The following is an 18709-nucleotide window of genomic DNA, read 5'->3' on the forward strand; positions in this document are numbered from 1 at the left end:
CCTCCTTGGACCCCGACTGGACACCTCCTCCCGCGGACCTGGGATCCCCCCCGGGGATTTTTAAATGGGGAGACCGGCTGCCGCTGGAGCAGGGAGGGGAGTCCAGGGTTTTGCCTCGTGACCCAGGGCCAGGCCTTTGGGACGGAAGATTTCCCTTTCCTCTTCTGTAAAGCGAGCGGGTTGGGCTGGGTGGGCTCTCTATGGGGACCCGAACCCGTGCCACAGCCCAACTCCCCGCGAGGAAGGGAGGGAGGGGGAGACCCCGAGCAGCCGAGGCTGGCCTCAGGGCAGGATCTAACGGGCAGGAAAGGAGGCTGGGCAGATGCCCTCTGCCTGGGAGAGCGCTTGGGCTTCCGTGAGGGGGAGCCAGGAGGACCGCAGCACACACGCACCAATGGGGCAGAGCCCTGTACAGGGGGTGGCTTAGCAACGAAGGAAATGGAAGGCCAAAGCGGGCACTCCAGGCGGGAGCGGCGGTGGAAGTGGGAGGGAGGGTGCCCAGTGAGTTAGACGAGGGCAGGACCAGGACATTTATCGGGAAAGGAGGGCTGGAGCCGGGCGTACAGGCTTAGGCAAGAGAGCATCAGCCCGTTCCAGCGGCCTGTCCCCGCCCAGCATCCCAGCCTCGCAGCTCTGGTTAGAGTCCTCTTCATGGTCTGTGTCAATAGAGGGCAACTTGTCCCAGGGGAGGGAGCAGAGGACCTTCCACAAGGCCTTGGGGCACCGCCTGGAAAGGGGGTGTTTGTCCAGAGACATCCCAGGCCACCGTCCACCTGGGCTACCCCGCGGGCCTCCGAGAGCCAAGATATCCTGGGCAGGCCAGAGCTGCTGAGAGCCGTCCAATTCTGTCTTTCAGTCTTCCAACTCCTTTGTGATCCCATTGGGCGGTTTCCTGGCTGAGATGTTGGGGTGTTTTGTCATTTCCTTCTCCAGCTCATTTTACAGATAGGGAAACAGAGGCAACAGGGCTTCAGTGACTTGCCCAGGGTCACCAGGAGTGTCTGAGGCTATATTTGAACTTGGGTCCTCCTGACTCTACTCTATCTGTTGGGCCACCTAGTGTAACCCTGAGCGTTAGTTTGATAAGACAAATCGAAGGCCCAACTTTCAAGTCAGCCTCCCCTTGGAAGTAGAGCTATGAAACAAGGACAATATTATTATGATTGCTCCTAGGCCCTTCTCTCCTCTCCCTTAGCTCTCTGCTCTACATTTCGAGGGAAACTTGCACCATTCCCTCCTCTCAGTGGGTATGTTTTCTCTCCCCTTTTCATGGGAGCTTCAAGAAATAGAGAGGAAAACGTTGTCCTTCCTCTTCTGATCTTCTCTTTCTCCTTTTCCAATTGGGAAGAAATGCAATTCTCAGGGTTGTTAGGCCCTCTTGCAAGGCTGACAGTTTGGCCCTTGCCAGAAGGTCTGTTACACTGAGAAAGGATCAAGAAAGGTAAGAAATGAGAAGCTGTGAATTCCTAGAGAACTAGATACACACAGGGTGCTTGACAGCAAGACCTATCCCAAGATTGGTCTCCCTTTCAATCTCATCTATATGGCTGCTGTCAAATAGGTATGTGGGGGGGGAGGAGAAGAGGGGGAAAAGAGGGGGGGAGACAGAGAGAGAGAGGAGAGAGGAGAGAGAGAGAGAGAGAGAGAGAGAGAGAGAGAGAGAGAGAGAGAGAGGGAGAGGGAGAGAGAGAGAGAGAGAGAGAGGGAGGGAGGGAGAGAGAGGGGGGGGGAGAGAGAGAGAGAGGGAGAGAGAGAGAGAGAGAGAGAGGAGAGAGAGAGAGAGAGAGAGAGAGAGAGAGAGAGAGAGAGAGAGAGAGAGAGAGAGAGAGGGGAAAGGGAGAGAGAGAGAGAGAGAGAGAGGGAGGGAGGGAGAGAGAGGGGGGGGGGAGAGAGAGAGAGAGGGAGAGAGAGAGAGAGAGAGAGAGAGAGGAGAGAGAGAGAGACAGAGAGAGAGAGAGAGACAGAGACAGAGAGAGAGAGACAGAGAGAGACAGAAAGAGAGAGACAGACACACACACACACAAGGGAGGGGGGGGGAGGAAGAGGGAGATTCGATTTCTTTGTTCCCCTTAAAAAATGTTTCCTCCCTAAACTGTGGGAGTAGAAACACCGAGGAAAAGCAACTGCCTGACTACAGCGGTTGAGGGGACATGACAGAGGAGAGACTGTAAAGGAAACCCTAATGCAAATATTAACATAGCAATGGGTTTGAATCAAGAACACATGTGATACCCAGTGGAATCACGCGTCGGCTATGGGGGGTGGGAGGGAGAAAAAGAAAATGATCTTTGTCTTTAATGAATAATGCTTGGAAATGATCAAATAAAATATTATAAAATTAAAAAAAAAAGTTTCCTCCCAAAAGTCTTTAGTGAGTCCCTCCATATGGCTTTTGGAATAATTTCTAAACTCCTCAAGTCTGGATTTTCTGGCTCCCACATCTTCCTCCAGTGAGCCTGCTAGCTAGCTGTTCCCTGTCCCCATAATTGTGCCTCCAAGCCTGTGCCCTGGTGGTGCCCTCTGCCCGGATTTCACCACTTCCTCCCCTCAGCCCAGTGGCATCATTAGCGTCTTCAGAAGCACAGCTCAGGGACTGACCTCTCTCTGGGTGGCACTCCGTCCCCTTCTCTGGGTAGAGGCCCAGCTCTCCATTCGGATGGGTTATCATCAGGGGCAGCTACTGTTTCCCTTTCCTGTGTCATGTTATGCTGAGCCCTGGGAGGCCAGTTGAATAGAACTGGCATGATTAGGAGGAGGCTTACAGACTTAATTCACTTAGTGAACATACAGGATTATATGTGTGGCATATAGGGATGATCTAGGCCAATTTCACAGCATGGTTGCCAAAACCCAGCCCTGATTCACCAAAGCTGGCTCTGAGGGCATCTGATCTGATCTGAGCAGTCCCTAAACCAGTTCCAAAGGGTGAGCCCTGCAGTCCTGGCTTCCCCAAACTTCCCCAGCCCACCTTATCTGGCTTCCCTCAGGCCATGCTGACCACCCGGACAGCCACCCCGGACGCTGCCACCTCTGTGCCCATCCTCCCTGGTTCTGGAAACAATAATCAAATCAAGTGCTTCCTACTTAGTCTGACCTAGAAGGGGCTGCTTTAAAATTGATGAGGGGAGAGAAAAGATTTGCCAGGGACAGAGCATTGCTTCAGGAAAAAACACAGCCACTCCCTCTCGGGGCTCTCCTCTGTGTGCGATGATTCATCCCACCCTGGCTACCACTCCCTGCCAGAAGGGTGCCTCCCCCTTGGGGAATAAGCTCCTGGGGGGCCCCCACTGCCCAGCACAGGGCCCAGCAACGAGTCAGTGCTTGGTAACTTGAATGACTGGCCAGCGGCTGATTGATCTGAGAGAATGAACATTCATTTGTTTCTGTTCTCATAAATAGGTTATGAAAGGAGACATGCTTTTAACATTCATTTTTAAAAATCTCTCCCTCCTGCCCCTCTCCTCCACGGAGAAGGGGAGCAATAGGATAATTCGACGTGGGTAAAGCATATTTCCACATTAGCCATGCTGCACAAAATAAAAATGAAAAGCGAGAAATAAAATGAAAAAAGTCTGCTTTGATCTGCACCCAGAATTCACTGGGGGTTTGCATCAGGGGCCCTTTGCTTTGGATCCGTGCCTCAATCATGTGGCTGTACCATACTGTTGTTCCTGGGTGCAATGTTCTCCTGGTTCTGCCCACTTCGCTTTGTGTCAGTTCAGACGTCTTCCCAGGCTTTTCTAGCACACCACAAGCCAGCCATTCCCCGGTTGATGGATATTCTCCAATTTCCATGTCTTTGCCACCATAAAGAGCTGCTGTACACATTTCGGGGCAGATTACCCAGGTCCCTGCCCCTTCCCTTTGCTCTCTTTAGACTACAGACCTCCCTGGGTAGTGCTGGGCCAGAGGACATGCACAGTTTTGTAGCCCTCTGGGCAGTCCCCAGTTGTTCTCCAGAATGGTTGGACCCAGTGAACATCTATTAAACCCTTACTGTGTGTCTGTGTAAGATATTCCACTCATTCCAATTCGATTTAATTGAATCACTCAGTAGGTGATTGACCAAGTGAAGGAAGGAGGGAATGTAATCCCGCTAGGAGGGAGCCCGATTTCATTCCATAGTTTCCCCATAGATCAGATCAGAACCCTTCTAGATGAGAGAAATAAGATGAGGTAGAGCCTGATCAGTTCAGCTTGGTGACTGGTGTAGGCAGGTGGAGTCAGGCAGACCTGAGTAGGAATGCTGATTCAAACCCAAGTTGGTGCGACTTCTCCGCCTCAGGTTTCCAGTCTTTAAAATGGGGATAATCATCACGCAGGTTGTGGGTATCCAATGAAACAGCATATGTAAAGCCCGAGCAAATCTTAAAGGCAACAGAAAATCCAGTTATTATATTATTATTATCATCATTTTCATCAGGTGAAGCTTTATTCTGGCTTCCAAGAGGCTCAGAGTGAAAAATGTGAAACCCCGGGAGGACTCTGATCAGTCCTCAGCACCCAGAGGACCAGGAACTTCTCCACACCCTGATTTGATTTGGAGATTATATCAGTCTCCAGGCAGCCCAGAGATGCTTTTAAAGCTAGAACAAAGGACTTCTGTGGGACTTAACGTGATCTGCCTCCTCCAGCTCACGCCCTTTACATAGTATTTATGAGGTGGGGAGCCCAGGACATTTCACTGCCTGTGGCCTTCTTGCAGAGTTGGGCAGATGACAATAGCCAGATCTGTCTTCAGAACCTTTTCCACTTGGCTAATCCAGGCAGGAATCACAGTGACACCCAGACAAAGCCTGGGAGCAGTAGAGGCAGCAAAAAAGAGAAGTCATTAGAGAGCTCTACATCTCACCTAGTCAGTCAACAAACATTTATTAAGGGCTTGCTGGAGCTAGATGGGCAGCCAGGTGATAGGGGAGTCAAGAAGACTCATCTTCTTGAGTTCAAATAGGGACTCAGACTTCCTGGCTATGTGACCCTGGGCAAGTCACTTAACCCTGGGTGCTGCCTCAGTATCCTCATCTAGAAAATGAGCTGGAGAGGGACATGGCAAGCTGCTCCAGACAACCTCAAAATGGGGATACATGACTGAAAAATGATTGAACAACAACAGAAGGTGCTGGCCACTGATACAAAGGGAGAAGGAAGGGAGGGAGCCCTCACATAGTGTCTGCTCTGTGCCATGGTCTCAGTGGATTTGGAGTGCCAAGTACTGGGATAGAGAGAAAGGCAAAAACAAGTCCCCAGCCCCACACAACAATCCTTGCCCTCAAGGAGCTCATATTCCAATTAGGGAGACTACCAGGGAATGGAATGGCTTGTTCTTTTGTTGTTATTCTGATGTTCTAGGAATGTCAGACTCCTGGGTGCAGTGGTTGGCCATTTCCTCCTCCAGCTCATTTTATAGATGAGAAAACTGAGGCACACCCAGTGATGTGACTTGCCCAGAGTCACACAGCTAGTAAGTGATTGAGGTCAGATTTGAACTCCTAGCCCAGTGCTCTGTACACTATGGTTCCACCTAGCTGTCTTGCTCTAGGAACATTAAATTGACTAGTAGCTAGATTGATTGGTAGGAAATCATAAGTCTGGAAAGGAAAGAAGGAACCAGATGGTGAAGAGTTTGGAATGCTTTAAAAAGCACTTTAAATGTGATCCTCGAGTTAACAGGGAGCCACTGGAGTTTGTTGAATAGAGGAATACACATGATCTAGCTGATCAAGGCTCTACGAAAGTCACTTGAGAGAATGTTGGATTTAGATTCTGCCCAGTTCTCTGATTTTCTAGATGAAAAAAGTTCTATCCAGAAAGGGGCTGTCTTCACCCAAATTAACCCCTTGGTTGGTGACCAAAGCAAGAGCCTGATTCTTAACCCAGTGCTCCATCTCCCAACTCCCGCTATTATCATAGGCTGCCTTCCCTGTGGGCAGTCTTCCTTCCTCATCTCTGACTCCAGCTTCCTTCAAGTCCTAGCTAAAATCTTGGCTTCTACCTGAAGGCTTACCCCAGCCCATTTGATCCATCTGCCTGCCCTGTTCCTCTTTTTATATAACTCTTCTATAACTTGTTTGTATATATTTGCTTTATGTAGACTCTATTTTGTAGAGAGATACGCCTGCGAGCTGCTCTATTAAACTGTGAACACCTTGAAAGCCCAGAGTGACTGGACATTTCTTTGCATTCCCAGCATGATTTTAACTGGACCTGCTTGATGACAAACTTTCTGAAGGCAGGGATTCGCTTTGGGTTCTAGTTTAGGGAGATGGTCTACTCATTGTGGACCTAGCACCATGGAGAGAGCCCCTGCCTTACAGTTTCCGCTCTCTCGCCTCATTTTTGTGACTGAGCAATAAGTCCCCCAACCCCTCTGCTAAGTGAGGGGCCAGTACCAAATGACCTACAATCCTTAGAACCAAACATTAATAATCACTTTAATGTGTAAGACAGGAAACCGGGGATCTGGCAGTGGCAATTAGAAATAGGTGTCTTACTCACACTACAGATAGGATCACAACAATGAATATTTACATAGCACTTTAAGGTTCATAAAGCAATTTATAAATATTAACTCATTTTATCTTCACAACAATCCTGGGAGATGGGTATTATTATTATCTTCATTTTACAGTTGAGGAAACTGAGGCAGACAGAAGTTAAGTGACTTAAACAGCTAGTGAGGCTGGATTTGAACCTAGGAGGTCTTCCTGACACAGTCTCTTCCCCCTCCAGTATTCTGTCCATTGCAAAACTTTCTGCCAATCTATTCCAGTCCTTCCAAAAAAGGACAAGTGAGCCCTTAACTGAGGATTTTTTTGACCTAAGGTTTCTCTGTCCCCCAAAAGCCCCTCAGAAGCATTTTATGTTACCCTGATTATTTTCATGGACTTTTTTGGCCTCTTCAAGATAACTAGCACCGTAAATCAAAAACCCCAACCTATTTCCCATCTTTCTCAGAATAATCTCCCATTCCCAAATGTTTAGAGAAAGCCCGTCAGCACCTCTTCATAAAAATAGCTCAATTCTTTCTTGCCAGCCCTGTGACTCCTGTTAGCACAAGCTAAACCGTGCCTATAGTATTGGAGTCTCTCAATTAAATCCATCGTGGCTGCCAAGCGCTCCTCCAAAAAGTCCTTGGAATATGCCCCAAACAGAACGTCAAACAGTAGCTCTTGCACCAGGGGCCAGTGTTGGGAAACATAACCACAAATTGACTTTTTAATGCAAACTCAGGTTGTTTGGGAGTGGGATGGGGAGAGGGAATCTCAAGGAGAGACCATGGACCTTGGAACCCAAAGCTATTTCATTTATTTGTTTATTTGTTTTTTTAAAACCCTCACCTTCATCTTGGAATCAATTCTGTGTATTGGCTCCAAGGCAGAAGAGTGGTAAGAGCTAGGCAATGGGGGTCAAGTGACTTGCCCAGGGTCACACAGCTAGGAAGTGTTTGAGGCCAGATTTGAATTTAGGACCTCCTGACTCTAGGCCTGGCTCTCGATCCACTGAGCTACCCAGATGCCCCTCAAAGCTATTTTAGAGAAAGAAACCTTGGTTTACCCCCCTGGGAAGGAAGTCGGAGAACTTGAGACCATTTCTGGATTATTGCTGGGGCCGCCTCTGGAACAGGGAGCAGGGGGAAGCCAAGGATGGGGAGGAACTTCCTCAGAACTGTGAATGTCTAGAGGAAGGTTCAGCTACTGTCTTAACTGATTGTTCTAAACAAGGAAGGTGTTAAACTCATTGTTTCTCCCTATAGAAACAGTACAAATGACATGACATTACTGTCCTAAATTCTAATTATCATTGTTGTTTGATCTGACTCTTCCTGACCCTCTTTTGGGGTTTTCTTGGCAGAGATACTGGAGCGATTGGCTATTTCCTTCTCCAGTTTATTTTACAGATAAGGAAACTGAGGCAAATGGGTCACCCAACTAGTAAGTGTCTGAGCCTAGATTTGAACTTGTGAAGATGTATCTTCCCAATTCCAAGCCCAGTGCTCTGTCCCTTGCATCCCTCGCTGTCCATCCTACATGCAGTTTCAGCTCTGGCCTAAAGCTTAAAACCATTTACACCCACATCATTTTCCCCCCCTCATAAATAAAGAAGTTTCTTAGTCACATCAGTCCCCACAAGGAATTGTGGAAAGAGTTCCATCTTCTTTTTAATGAAATTGCATATTGCTGGAATGATTTCATGGGGAGATTGTGGCAGAGGTCAGAACCATTCCTGAAAATAAGGGAGTTGGCAGAAAGATGAACCATGGTGCAAGGAATGGAGTGCTGGGTCTAGAGTCAAGAAGACTTGAATTCAGTTCTGGTCTCAGATACTTACTGGCCGTGTGACCCTGGGCAAGTCACTTGACCTGTTTGCCTCAGTTTCCCCATCTGTAAAGTAGAGATAATAATTATTGTGAGAACCAAATGAAATAATATTCGTAAAAGTGCTTATTATGAAAGGGTCTTTGCATTGGTTCCTCTGTGTACTTCTCCTCCGTTGCCAATTGTTTAAATGACTAGTCCTGCAAATAAACGATAACCAATAATATTAAAGCATTTTGCGTATTCCCCAACCCTAGATGGCACCAGCAGCCAAGTTCAGGGAGAAGCTTGGTCCTTTTCAAGCCACCAGAGTGCTAGACAGTCGACCCCTAAAGGACCTCTGAGGCCAGGGTGGAAATGACAAGAATGCCAGTGCTGCCCCTCCGGCCAGGGTCCTTGGAAATCAGGGAGGACAAAGGGCAGAAATAGGAGCAGCTGACCCCCTCCCCCCGGGCACTGGGGCCACCCCAGCCCAGGTGCCCTGTTCAAGTCCAGGTCTGGACTCTGATCAGCTCAGAGTAGAGCTGGATCACAGGTGGAGCCCGAGGCAGGCACTGAAGGGAGATGCTGCTTCATGATAAGGGACTTCATGGAGAGCTTTAAGATTCAGAAAGCACTTGGCTAACACCCTCCCTTAGGAGCTCCTTAGCCCAGGGGGCTGGAACTTAAAACAAATGGGCACATGCACACACAGATTTTTTGATCATAGGATTTCTCTATAATTGCTTTCCTTCCCAAACTCCGGGGCTTAATTTTGCACTTAAAAATGCTTCTGAGAAGGGGGTCCTTTGGGGGTCTAGGACACAAAATCTATAGAAACCTGGATTTCAGAGGACCTTTGGCAGAATCTATAGTTCAGCTGCCTTCTTTTATTGTGGAGAAAATGAGGTCTCGGGGAGTCAGGTGACTTGACCCACTTCATCCAGAGGCGGCTTTAAGCCCAGGTCCTAGGATCCTGGGGTAGAGAGGCGAGGGACCTCCTCCTTTTACAGATAAGGGAATTTCGGTATTGGGAGATGACTTGCTCAAGATCCCAGCGATTTGGAATGTGAGAGAGAGGTTTGGTACCATGTCCTCAGACTCCAGAACCAATATGGAGAGTCCCCAATGACCCTGTGAAGGGTCACCTCCTCCCCATTTACTGAGGAGGACACTGAGGCTTAGAGAGTTTCCCAGAGGTTTCACAGACAGCCAGTGTCTGAAGTCGAATTTGAACCCAGGTCTTCCTGACTCCCATTTATCCATTAGCCCCTGCCTCCTCATCCCTTCCCATCAAGAGCCTCTCTGAATTTAGTGAAGCGGATTCTTTGGGGAGAAGCGTAGATTCTAATCCGGGACCTCCGAGTCTTAGCTGCCTCAGAGAACCCGGCAGGGCTTTGAGAACAGGGTCCGTTCTGCGTTCTGCCCCAAGGTAGGTCCCGGGACTTCCAAGACTAAATAAATAAGATTGACGCGGATCGGGACCTTGACAGGCAGAAGAGCGCCGCCTTGTAGCCTTGGTCGAGGGATGGGCGCGGTTAGACCCAAAGCCGCTTCCTCCGCGTGGGGCTGGAGAAGGATCAGATAGGGTGGGGCTGATAGCTCCTCGGGCTCTCTACCCCGGAGGCCAGAATGATGGAAGGTTGGATCAGAAATGTCAGAGATTAACCGCACCTTGGGCGGAGGAGTGGTTCCAATCCCCACGCTGCTCCCCATCTGTGGCCAGGGGCCAGTCTATGAGATGCCCTTCCTTCTAGTTCGAAACCCTTCCATCATTCCCAGGGGTCGTGACTTGGACAAGGTCACACAGCCCATTAGCCATCCAGAGGCAGAGGCGAGGCGAGGCTGGGGGACGCCTGGAGGTCTGGCAGAGGGTCAGTGCCATAGCTGGGAGGATCGAGTATGAGGACCCGCCTGAAGGCTGTTCTGGCCAAAGGAGACTGTGGGAAGGGAGGGGAAAGGATCACGGGTTCAAAAAGTCGCCTTGCGCCGGCTTTCCAAGTCAAACAACTGCTTCTGCTCAGCTCCGTGGTAAAGGCGGGAGGGAGGCAGCACAGTGGAATTAGGGCAGGGCTTGACCGGACTTGCATGCTAGAGAAATTCCATTAACAGCTTTGGGGAGAGACTGGGTCTAGGAGAGGCTGGCAGCGAGGCTGCCCAAGAGGAGAGCAGGGAGGCAGGAGAAGGGGCGTCGGAAGAGAGAAAGGCAGGAGCCCATCCCGGGAGCAAACAGGCTGGGGTCCAGCACACTGCAAGCACAGTGAAAGAGAGGCGAGCTCGGAAGGCAAAGTGAACTGGTTTGTCGCCCAGTTGTGTCTGCCTCCTCGTGACCCCATTTAGGGTTTTCATGGCTGGTTTGCCTTTTCCTTCTTCAGGTCATTTTACAGATGAGGAAACTGAGGCATTCAGGGTGATGGGGCTTGCCCAGGGTCACATAGCTAATAAGTGTCAGAGGCTGCATTTGACCCCAGGAAGAGGAGTCTTTCTCTCACTCTAGGCCCAGCATTCCATCACTTGCCAGGGTTCCAAAGCTAGTCTCAGAGCCACCTTCTACGTGAAGACTTTGATGAACTCTTGCCTTACTCCAGGCTGTCTTGGGGTAATTTATATAATATTTATAGAAATATACTAGATATTTTATATGAATATAATATATTCATAACACTTATTTCTATAAATATATATGATTTATTATTTGTATACTATAAATTTATATAAATTAGCAAACATTTATGTTTATATATTTTATATAATATTTTTATTTTTATAAATATAATATATCGTTTGATTATTTCATACTACAAATTTATAGAATTTATGTTATTCAATACATTTGTATTTATTTATATAATATATTGTTTATGGAACTTAACTATATTTATTATTCATATACTATAAGTGCATATAATTTATTTTAAAAATATGTGTATTTACATGATTTAAATGTACATATTTATCATTAATAAAAGATATGTATATAATTCATTTTGAAAACACATGTATTTACATCAGTTAAATATATATTATTCATATAATAGAAATATATATAATTTGTTTAAAAATAAATTTAGATGTCTTTGTATAATATATTTTATTTATATAATTTCTTATTTATAGAATATCATTGAAATTTATATAATATTTACATAATATAAATTTTAAAATATGACTTAAATTTATATAATCTTTACATAATGTAATTTCAAAATATAAATAAATACACATGTAAGTGCCCATGCTTATGTGTTTTTCAAAGTGTATTTCTCTATGTGCTACTCCCTGCTGCCTCTCATCTCTTCTAAGCATCGTTCCATAAATAAGATCTTTGAATATCATAACCAATCTTTTGCAATGTTGTAGCAGCTGCCCACTTAGGCACCGTCAATGATGGGATTAGGGACTAGAGATGCTAAAGTCCAGTGGCTGCCCCTACAATTCTTCCTTGGCCTCTTGTGCCCCCTTGGTTCTGAGCTGGAATATGTTGCCATGGTTTCCTTGTGCTTTTAAAAGGCAATAAACAACTGACTTGAGAATGCCCTCTTATTATCTGCATGCTGTCCCTGGCACCATCTTCCTTGAATTGATTAGAATTGGCCTTGAATGCCCCAGGCTGATTAGGCGATTAAACCCATAATCCTTATCTCTGGTGAAAACCTAAGGGTTATGTTAACAGTAGGGAAAGTGGTTTTCCATTCACTGGGGAGACCTGGGTTCAAAACTCTCCTCCTTATTTTACTTCCTTTGTGGCGATGGGTGTACCCCAATTCTTCTCTGGGCTTCTGTTTCCTTCCCTACAAAATTGGATTTTAAACTGAAAAGTGCTCCAGTTGGGTGGGTTTCAGGACTTGGGGATGTGTGGTCTTTGGTACATCTAGCAGGAGCTGGGTAACTGTTGTGAAAGGCCACACTGACATCTAGTGATGATAAATTGCACTGCTAAAAACCCCAAACCCCAAACCCCCCCAATTGGAAATCATCCACTGTCCACTCATTCCCCAAATGCCTTTGACTGAACTGCTGAAGAAAGAACTCCTAGGCTCAGAGATCAACCAGGATCTGCTCTGAGATAACAGAGAGCTAGCTACTAGGCACCAGAAGCTGTTTAATCCCACCCTTCCATTTTACAGGTAGGGAGACTGAGGCCCAGGGAGGACCTTTAAGTGGCCAGCCCAATGCATCCTGGTAGTAGCAGACGTAGAATTGGAACCCAGGTCTTCTTCAGTGATTTGCTAGGACATAATGAGCTTTAGAGCATTCAGGGACCTCCTCATCCAGCCCCTTCATTTTACAGTTGGCCCAGGGAGGGGGGAGACTCACCCAAGGTCACACATCTAATGAATAGAGGAACCAGGGTCTGAAGCTCAGCAAGCTGACTGCCACTACCCTACAGAGCTTGAGCCAGAGCCCAACTTCTCTCAAATCTCCCTGATTTTCCATACTTCAATAAGTCCCCCCATTTAAACATTTGTAATCAATCAGGCAGCTACTACTTATAATATAATTTATTATCTATTTATTGTTATAATAAATACAAATAACAATAAATAGATAATAAATTAAAATGAATATAAATTTCATATATAATAAATAGATGCAAAGTAAAAAAGTTACTATAAATAAATAAAAAGATTATTAATCTTCTACTATGCGCAAAGCCTTGGAGATACACAGAAAGGACAAAGTCAGTTCTGGCTCTCAAAGGAGCCTACGCTAATCTAATCAGAAATTTATAGGAACCTCATGAATTTAGATGCAAGAGAACCTGAAGGAAAATAACCATTTAGAATAGGAGAGAAACCTAAACACCCACTCCATAGCTAGTTTCAGGGACAGAATAGTGGTCCATGGAGGGGGAGAGAAGTCACAGGTCTTGTTGGTCCTTTCAATAGCAGAAAGCAGGGCCAAATTATCCCTATGCACTCTTTTGGGGTGCTAAAATGGGGCTGGGAAAGTCCCTTTGCTTGGTTCCCTCAAGAAATGCCCATCCCAGCCCTCCGAAGCGGCTGGGCTACTTAGTTTGCATCCTGTGCTTTTCCTGATCCAATAAAGGTGATATTTTCAAAGAATTCTGGGTCTACAGAAGACCTCAGAAGGATTCCTTTGGCCCTCAGTGTCTTGAACAAGGATCTACTTACAGCTACCCCAAGAATATCTGGGAGTCCACTTCCCAGCAAACAAAAGGGCAATATAACCAGATTCCTAGTGGGAAGAATTCTATCTATACCTTAAGGTCTTTGTTTGGGTCAAATGCTAAGAAATGAGAAAGGATTGCAAAAGACAAACCATTCCAAATTCAGAGCATTTCCATTCTTTTCCTTCAAGCATAGGAGACTAAGATGGAGTCCAAGCATGTATTTTATATATATATATTTTTAAACTAAAAAGAAAAAAATTATGTGTATTGGTTCCAAGGCAGAAGAAGGGTAAGGGCTAGGCAATGGGGGGGTGAAGTCACTTGTCCAGGGTCACACTGCTAGGAAAGTGCTACCATATATTGAGGAAACTGAGGCTTGGATAATCTAAGTGGAATAATGATGCCGTGGTTTTCCTTCATTTTCTTTTCTTTTTTTTTCCACATCCCTCTCTTGTGATTCTGAGTCATTGACTGCTTAGACCAAAGCTCTCTTCCATAGACATCGCTCCTTGTTCCTTCCTGATCATCAGTAAGGCTTTCTGATCCAGCGAGAAGCCTCAAGGTAGGAAGATAGAGGAAGGACAGAAGTTCTGGATGCTGCGAGGGGGATGGCGGAGCCAACTTAGAGATATGAGGTGGCAGGAATGAGTCAGAAATCCAGGCCTTATTGATTACAAAGGAGCCACAGCAAAAACTCCGATCAGTGGACTACTCAGAAGGCTTATACCCGTCCAAAGATCCAAATTTAATACCACACAGGTCGGAGACATGATAGAGAAAAGAAAGTGCCTGGCTGAAGGCCAGGTCTCAGGTGGGAGAGGTAGATCAGGAAAGGAATCAAAGATGAAGCTTGGCCAGAGGACAGGCATCAGTGAGAGCTGAGATCCAAGAGTAAGAGAGGGGTGGAGCTTGCTGCGGCCCTGTATTTAATCTCTTTGATATGCAAATATACACAATACATAGGGATGATTATCATTGGTTAAGGACAAGGTATAGGCGTGGTTTCTCTTAGCCAAGTGAGCACAAAGAAACCTGTTTTCCCGCCTAACCTGGGGGAAGCTGGGGTCAAGGGTCAGAGGCTTTCCTAGCCATGTGCAAGACTGAGCATGCTCTCTTCTAAGCCACTCTGTACATACTGTTTCCCTTGCCCATAGCTAGGGGTGGACTGCTACATCCAGGATTGTCCTCTTCCCTCCTTGGGTCTCCATCCAGCTGTCCCTCATGCCTGGAATAGTCTTCCTTCTTGTCTTTGATGCTTGGACTCTCCCATCTTTTTCAGTGAAAGAGCCAGGAAGTGAATGAGATGACAATGAAGCACATTTATCTTAGCACATCCCGAGCCTTTCTTTTTAAGTCTGTCAATAATGAGCTCTAAGCAAATGGTGCAGATCAATCCTGGGCAGACAGATGGGGGACTCCAACGTGCTAATGAAATCCATCTACTTGTCAAAGAAAAGACAAAAGGGAGCTCCATCCCAGACTCCCAGTTTGCCTGTCCAACATTGATTCCTGAACGGTAACAACACTCCCAGAGAAGGTCAAAGTGTCTCAACTGATGTGAGTCCCAAAGAAAAAAGAGAAATTAATTTGGGGGGTGGGAACTAGCCATGAGGCAGACGCTAACCCCAAATGGAAAGGTTTGGGAATGATCTCTTGCCTCTCCAGGCTCCAGGAAGGGAATAATTGGAAGAAGTGGTCCACTGAAATGCCAGGCAGAGAGGATGAAGGATTTGAAATTGTTTTAGGCTGATTAAACAAGGCAGGAAAACTTTTAGGTGTCCGCTTCTCTGGTGTCTCTCTTAGCAGATGGCAGACTAATAATAAATCACATTTCTCTTCTCTCTCTGGTCCTAATACTTGGTCGAGGAGGCCTGAGAGACTGTCTGAGTGAGAATGAATGAGAAAAGAGCAGCTGTAATGAGGACGTGTCAGGGAGGGAGGACTAGAGAGCTGGCCTTTGAGAAAAGGGAGCTCTGGCTGCGAATGCTACCGCATACACGAACTGAGGATCCTGGGCAAGGAAGAAGAAATCTTCAGTTCTGGATGGAAGTGGAAGCTAGTGAGCTGACCATTCACCTGGAGAGGAACAACAAGTAGCCATTTTCAGGCCCTCGAATAGCCATGACTGCCTAGATTAATAGTCCTTGAACCATCTTGGCCAAGTCACTTAACTGCTTCATAACTCCATTTTGCCAGGCCTACAGAGACATCTCAGACTGACCACCAGAAATTGTGAGCCGAGATATTAGGGTAGACATGACTGGAATATGAATTACAAATTAAAACAGGAAAACGTAATCTTATGACCTAAAAGATGGGAGGAAGGAGTGGTATGGAAAAAGGGAAAAAGTGAGGGAGAAAAATAACTACTTATAGGACATTCAAGAATTTGAGAAATGAAAGTTTCCAACTCTGAGACCTAGAACCCAATGAGCCCTACCATTCCTGGTAAAGATATGCCCCTCCATTGTCCTATGACTACTATAATTAATAATAATAGTAACTAGTATTTGTATAGAGCTCTAAGATTTGCCAAAAAAAAATACAATTATTGGATCCTCACAAGAACTTTCAGAGATAGGCTATTATTACCCCCATTTTACAGAGGAGAAACCTGCGTCAGGGAGCAGCAATGAAGCCACTGGAAGTTAAGAATTGTGAGTCTTCTTTCTTCCAGGACTAGAGCTCGGGAAAGGTTCCCAAAGAAGGTGATGCTCGAGGTAAGTTTTCCAAAGTAACGAGAGATTCGAAGAGGTCAGTGAGACCAACACCTTTGCTTAACAGCTTAAGAAATGGAGGAAGGTCAGAGAGGTCCAAGGACTTGGCACCCAGGTAGTGGTAGGACTTGAATTTAGGTCCTGTGACTCCTGAGCCAAGGCTCTTTCTTCTTCACCATGCTGCTTTTTTTTTTTTAATGTCTTTCCTTCTTAAGCCATGGCAGTCATTAAAATGAGCAGAAGCCACCCACATGTGTGGCATCATCAGCCCCTTCTCCCCTCTCAGATTTCCAGCTCTTGTCTTTTTTTTTTTTTTTTGCTTGTATTTTCTCTGTAGCCATTGGGTAGGGAAGAGATCATCTGCATCTGGGGTAGGTGAATGAAGAAAGTGCCTGAAGCAGGCACCGAGGTAAGCATTCCTACAAGGCTACACTGGACATTCTCCACCTGCTCCAGAAAGAAGCCTTCAATCCTGGAAGCTCATTCCAGCCTGAGAATTCACACTCTGCTCCGATTTCTCCCTCTCTCTGATGTCTTCTCTTAGAAGCTCCATTTAAGGAGGATGCCCTGGCCTGCCATTCCTCATTCATCTGGAGGCTGTGCTCAGGACTTCTCCTTCCATGATCCCTGCTCAGGGCTCCTTTCTCTCTTCCCTAGCATCTCCCTTCCCACTTTTTTCCTTTTGTGTTTTGTCTTCCCCCATTAGCCTCCTTGAGGACAAGGGCAGGCTTTCTAGTTTTATTTGTAGTCCTAGCTTCCCAGGCTAAGCACAGTGCTTGGCACCCAGTAAGGGTTTAATCAATGTGGGTTGACCGACTAACTGAGGCCATCCTAAGGCAATAACCATGCCTCACTTAAAATAAGAGCCAAGATGCCTCCTGATCGGGAAGCCACCACCATTGTGGACTTAGCTGTGAATAAGGTATCAGAAATGCTGGTCAGATTGGCTGAGGCACTTGGCCATGCCCTCTGGGGACTGTATAAACAAGGTAGAAATCCACTGGTGGAATGTCTCCAAAGAGATCAAAACAAGATATCATTGCCACTTGGACATGGGCAAAGCATTTTACCGTGATTTCTCTTATTTCATCTCAGGATAACCCAGGGAGACGGCTCCTCTTTTTGAAGATGGTGGGATCAGACTCTGAGAGCTGAGAGGAACTTCTGAGCTCAGTTAGTCCAGTATCCTCCTTTTACAAACAAGGAGGTTAACCTCGGAGAGGCTGTGACTAGTCTAGGGTAACAGCTAATACAACATGGGAGATAGGATTGGAATGCAAATTTCTGAGATTTGCAAAGTTTTCCTAAGGAAGTGCTTACTTGAAGTCTACTATACTAAAGAGGTAACATCCCAGAATTTCAGTAATGGAGGGAAACTGAGAGGCCATGTAGGTCTGACTTATTCCTAAAGAACGCCTCAAATATATAATCAACAAGTGGTCATCTGGCCATAAGACTCTTCAGTGAAGGAAAGCTCATTACCTCAAGGAGCATATATCTCCACTTAGGGTCAAGAAGTTGTTCTTGGCAACCATCCTAAATTGACCTCTGCAGCTTTCACTTTGTTTTGGGGCCAAGTAGAGAGTGAATGCTGGTCTTCCTTCCTTCCTTCCTTCCTTCCTTCCTTCTTTCCTTCCTTCCTTCCTTCCTTCCTTCCTTCCTTCCTTCCTTCCTTCCTTCCTTCCTTCCTTCCTTCCTTCTTCCTTCCTTCCTTCCTTCCTTCCTTCCTTCCTTCCTTCCTTCCTTCCTTCCTTCCTTCCTTCCTTCCTTCCTTCCTTCCTTCCTTCCTTCCTTCCTTCCTTCCCTTCATTCTTTCTCTTCCTTCCTTCCTTTTTTCCTTCTCTCTTTTCTTCCTTCCTTCCTTCCTTCCTTCCTTCCTTCCTTCCTTCCTTCCTTCCTTCCTTCCTTCCTTCCTTCCTTCCTTCCTTCCTTCCTTCCTTCCTTCCTTCCTTCCTTCCTTTCTTCCTACTCTCCCTCCTTCCCCCCTTCCTCAGAGAAGGCACCAACCAACAGAAATATGTATATAAATTATGTCTTTGTGTTTATCAATTTATCAATTCTTTCTCTGGAGGTGGACATTCACAAGTTATTCTTCAAATATTAATTCTGCAGTTATATGCATTGCTTCTATTAATTTGACTCCATTATTTCATGTAGGTCTTTCCAAATTTGTTTGTTTTTCATTAACCTGATCATCATTTCTTAGGGTGCAGTAGTATTTTGTCACATAGAACATTTTCTGGCAGGGCCTCTCTTCCCCTCTCCCCCAGGAACTTCCTTATTAGTAATATTATGGATATTAGTATCAATATATTTATTTTTAATTTACTTTTACTGTCAATATAATTACATGTCATTTATTTTATTTTTAAACCCTTATTTTCTGTCTTAAACCTTTGCTTTCTGTCTTAGTAACTTTAAGACAGAAGGAGGAAGAGTAGGCAAACAGAGTGAAGAGACTTGCCCAGGATCACACAGGCAGGAAGTATCTGAAGCCAGCTTTGAACTTTAAATAGGTTATGCTTATTTTGTTCATCACTGTAATATAGGGAACACACCATTCA

The 18709-nt window shown here is 45.9% G+C and overlaps 1 pseudogene; it reads right to left on the reverse strand.

The window, feature by feature from the left end:
• Window positions 1-10169: 10169 nt before the first annotated feature.
• Window positions 10170-18709, reverse strand: part of LOC130454744 (mitochondrial-processing peptidase subunit alpha-like) — a 42585-nt pseudogene continuing 34045 nt past the window's right edge.

The sequence above is a fragment of the Monodelphis domestica genome, chromosome 5 (assembly GCF_027887165.1).
Source record: "Monodelphis domestica isolate mMonDom1 chromosome 5, mMonDom1.pri, whole genome shotgun sequence".
NCBI classification, from domain to species: domain Eukaryota; kingdom Metazoa; phylum Chordata; class Mammalia; order Didelphimorphia; family Didelphidae; genus Monodelphis; species Monodelphis domestica.